The sequence below is a fragment of the Salvelinus fontinalis genome, chromosome 20 (genome assembly GCF_029448725.1).
Source record: "Salvelinus fontinalis isolate EN_2023a chromosome 20, ASM2944872v1, whole genome shotgun sequence".
Classification (NCBI taxonomy): Eukaryota; Metazoa; Chordata; class Actinopteri; order Salmoniformes; family Salmonidae; genus Salvelinus; species Salvelinus fontinalis.
Window position 1 is genome coordinate 34,365,185 of NC_074684.1, and position 4,860 is coordinate 34,370,044.

Below are 4,860 nucleotides of genomic sequence, written 5' to 3' on the forward strand. Positions count from 1 at the left end.
ACGTTGACAAGGTTATAAATAAATATTTTTAATGGAAATAATAATTGTGTCCTTCAAACTTTGCTTTCTTCAAAGAATCCTCCATTTGCAGCAATTACAGCCTTGCAGACCTTGGGCATTCTAGTTGTCAATTAGTTGAGGTAATCTGAAGAAATTTCACCCCATGGTTCCTGAAGCACCTCCCACAAGTTGGATTGGCTTAATGGGCACTTCTTACATACCATACGGTTAAGCTGCTTCCACAACAGCTCAATATGGTTGAGATCTGATGACTGTGCTGGCCACTCCATTATAGACCAGCTGACTGCTTTCTCCCTAAAAAGTTATTGCATAGTTTGGAGCTGTGCTTTGGGTCATTGTCCGGTTGTAGGAGGAAATTGGCTCCAATTAAGCGCCGTCCACAGGGTATGGCATGGTGTTACAAAATGGAGTGATAGATAGCCTTCCTTCTTCAAGATCCCTTTAACCCTGTACAAATCTCCCACTTTACCACCACCAAAGCACCCCCAGACCATCACATTGCCTCCACCATGCTTGACAGATGGCGTCAAGTACTTTGTTTCTGGCCATTTTGAGCCTGTCATCGAACCCACAAATGCTGATCCTCCAGATACTCAACTAGTCTAAAGAAGGCCAGTTTTATTGCTTCTTTAATCAGCACAACAATTTTCAGCTGTGTAAACATAATTGCAAAAGGGTTTTCTAATGATCAATTAGCCTTTTAAAATTATAAACTTAGATTAGCTAACACAACGCGTCATTGGAACACAGGAGTGATGGTTGCTAATAATGGGCCTCTGAACACCTATGTAGATATTCCAAAACAAAATCAGCTGTTTCCAGCTACAATAGTCATTTACAACATTAACAATGTCTACACTGTATTTCTGATCAATTTGATGTTATTTTAAAATGGACAAAAAATGTCCTTTTCTTTCAAAAACAAGGACATTTCTAAGTGACCCCAAACTTTTGAACGGTAGTGTACACTCTACTTTTCTTTACTGTGCTGTCCAAATTTGTGAAATATAGACGTCCATGATTGGTTCAGATTATGTCCGGTCCGGATCAAATCTGAACCAATCATAGACGTCTATGTTTGGGGCAAATGAAGTCCGTACTTCTGTGGACGTTGAAATCAAGACCACGGCGGACTGATCAAATTTGAACTACTTTTCAACGTCCATGGACGTCCAGTGTCGGTCGGTTTAGGTGTCATGGTAGGTGTAAAAGGGGGGAGAGGTGACATTAACTGGAGAGTGAGAGTGAGAGTGAGAGTAAGAGTGAGAGAGAGAGAGAGAGAGAGAGAGAGAGAGAGAGAGAGTGAGAGAGAGAGAGAGGTTATTCAGACTTTTTTTCCCACACATAGTGTTATGTGTTCCTTGCAACAACTCAACTGTAGTTTCATCTGTCCACAGAATATTTTGCCAGTATCGCTGTAGAAAATCCAGGTGCACTTTTGCAAACTTCAGACGTGCAGCAATGTTTTTTTTGGACAGCAGTGGCTTCTTCCTTGGTGTCCTCCCATGAACACCCGTCTTGTTTAGTGTTTTACGTATCGTAGACTCGTCAACATAGATGTTAACATGTTCCAGAGAGTTCTGTAAGTCTTTAGCTGACACTCTAGGATTCTTCTTAACCCCATTGAGCATTCTGCTCTGTGGTCTTACAGTCATCTTTCCCTTACGGCCACTCCTAGGGAGAGTAGCAACAATGCAACAAACTTTCTCCATTTATAGACAATTTGTCTTACCGTGAGCCGATGAACATCAAGGCCGTTAGAGATACTTTTGTAACCCTTTCCAGCTTTATGCCAACAATTCTTAATAGAAGGTCTTCTGAGATCTCTTTTGTTCGAGGAATGGTTCACATCAGGCAATGCTTCTTGTAGCAAACTCAAATTTTGTGAGTGTTTTTTATACGGCAAGGCAGCTCTAACCAACATCTCCAATCTCGTCTCATTGATTGGACTCCAGGTTAGCTGACTCCTGACTCCAATTATCTTTCAGAGGTCATTAGCCTAGGGGTTCACACACTTTTCCAACCTACACTGTGAATGTTTAAATTCTGTATTCAATATAGACAAGAAAAATACTATAATTTGAGTGTTATTAGTTTAAGCAAACTGTGTTTGTCTAATGTTGTGAATTAGATGAAAATCCAATCAAATTTAATGACCAATTTATGCAGAAATCCAGGTAATTCCAAAGGGTTCATATATTTTTTCAGACCCTTTACTCAGTACTATGTTGAAGCACCTTTGGCAGCAATTACAGCCTCGAGTCTTCTTGGGTATTGCACTACAAGCTTGGCACACCTGTATTTGGGGAGATTCTCCCATTCTTCTCAGCAGATCCTCTCAAGCTCTGTCAGGTTGGATGGGGAGCGTCGCTGCATAGCTATTTTCAGATCTCTCCAGAGATGTTCGATCGGGTTCAAGTCCCGGCTCTGGCTGGGCCATTCAAGGACATTCAGAGAGTTGTCCCGAAGCCACTCTTGCGTTGTCTTGGCTGTGTGCTTAGGGTCGTTGTCCTGTTGGAAGGTGAACGTTCGCCCCCCAGTCTGAGGTCCTGAGCAATCTGGAGCAGGTTTCATCAAGGATCTCTCTGTGCTTTGCACGTTCATCTTTCCCTTGATCCTGACTAGTCTCCCTGCCGCTGAAAAACATCCCGTCAGCATGATGCTGCCACCACCATGCTTCACCGATGGTACCAGGTTTCCAACAGACGTGAAGCTCGGCATTCTGGCTCAATCTTGGTTTCATCAGACCAGAAAATCTTGTTTCTCATGGTCTGAGAGTCTTTAGGGGCCTTTTGTCAAACTCCAAGCGGGCTGTCCTGTGCCTTTTACTGAGGAATGGCTTCCGTCTGGCCACACTAGCTGTTACGCGGAGTTGAACAGGGGAACCCAACGGCAGACTCAGACGAGGAGACTGGGATAAAGTAATCAAGGTATTTATTGAAACACAAGGGGGAGATGGAGTGCAGGTCAGGGGAAGCTTGGGCGTGTTGCTGGAATCCATGTGCGGAGGCTGAGGCTGGAGCAAGAGGGGTTGAGACAGGGTAAGCAGGTCCGGAGGCTGAGGCTGGAGCGAGAGGGATTGGGACAGGGTAAGCAGGTCCGGAGGCTGAGGCTGGAGCGAGAGGGGTTGAGACAGGGTAAGCAGGTCCGGAGGCTGAGGCTGGAGCAAGAGGGGTTGAGACAGGGTAAGCAGGTCCGGAGGCTGAGGCTGGAGCGAGAGGGATTGGGACAGGGTAAGCAGGTCCGGAGGCTGAGGCTGGAGCGAGAGGGGTTGAGACAGGGTAAGCAGGTCCGGAGCCTGAGGCTGGAGCGAGAGGGGTTGAGACAGGGTAAGCAGGTCCGGATGCTGAGGCTGGAGCGAGAGGGGTTGAGACAGGGTAAGCAGGTCCGGATGCTGAGGCTGGAGCGAGAGGGGTTGAGACAGGGTAAGCAGGTCCGGAGGCTGAGGCTGGAGCGAGAGGGGTTGAGACAGGGTAAGCAGGTCCGGAGGGGAATCCAAGGGAGTTGTAGAGTGGGGAATCCAGGACAGAGTAGCAGGATGACGAGACGTGGGACTGGAGACAGGGACTAGAGTCAGAGCAGGCAGAACTGTAGCGGAGAGGAAAACAGCATCAGGCAAGGATACAGGAATAACAGGATAACAGGATCTGAATAGCAACAAACGGCTAGAAACGTAGACAGACTGAGCAGAGATTACAATCTGGCACCGTGGAAGTGGCAGGACTGAGTATTTGTAGAGGTCTTGGTTATGGAACAGGTTGCAGCTGGTGGGGATCTGCTCTGACTCCAGCACACCTGTCTCCGCCCACACAATCACACACACACATACAGAGAGAGAGAGGGAAAGGGGGAGAATACTGGGAGAGTGGCGGCAGGTCAATGAGACACAGGATGAGCAGTAGAGGGTGTTGCAGGAGCAGATGTGACACTACCATAAAGGCGTGATTGGTGGAGTGATGCAGAGATAGTTGTCCTTCTGGAATGTTATACAATCTCCACAGAGGAACTCTGGAACTCTGTCAGAGTTACCATCGGGTTCTTGGTCACCTCCTGACCAAAGTCATTTACCACCGATTGCTCAGTTTGGACGGGCGGACAAGTACAGGAACAGTCTAGATGGTTCCAAACTTCTTCCATTTAAGAGTGATGGAGGCCACTGTACTCTTGGGGACCTTCAATGCTGCATAAATGTTTTGGTGCCATTCCCCAGATCTGTGCCTCGACACAATCCCGTCTTGAAGATCTACGGAAAATTCCTTTGACTTCATGGCTTGGTTTTTCCTCTAACATGCACTGTCAACTGTTGGTCCTTATATAGACAGGTGTATTCCTTTCCAAATCATGTCCAATCAATTGAATTTACCACAGGTGGACTCCAATCAAGGGAAGGGGTCTGAATACTTTCCGAATTTCTGTCAATTAGCAAAAATTACACACACACACACACACACATTCTCTCTCTCTCTAAGCCAAAGCAGCAGTCAGAGCATCAGGCAGTCACTGGAGGAGCCACAGCCTGAGGAACCTCGGACACACTCCCTCACACTCCACAGCAGAGCTGTTCAAACTTTAACAGAGAGAGATCCAGAGGACAGCTGACTATCTGCACAATTTATTTTGAGAGGTAATCTAGCTCACACTCCACTTCTCCCAGAAGGACATCAGCTGACAGACTGGGGGATCTCACTGGCATGCACAGAGAGAAGACATCATCCTTCTTCCCTTTCAATTGTAAAAGCAGATCTACAGAGAAGACATCCCATTTCAACATCTCCTCCCTGCTGTAAAGGAGGATGTCACAGCTACAACTGGGGAAGTTCTTCTACTGGCCACTAGGGA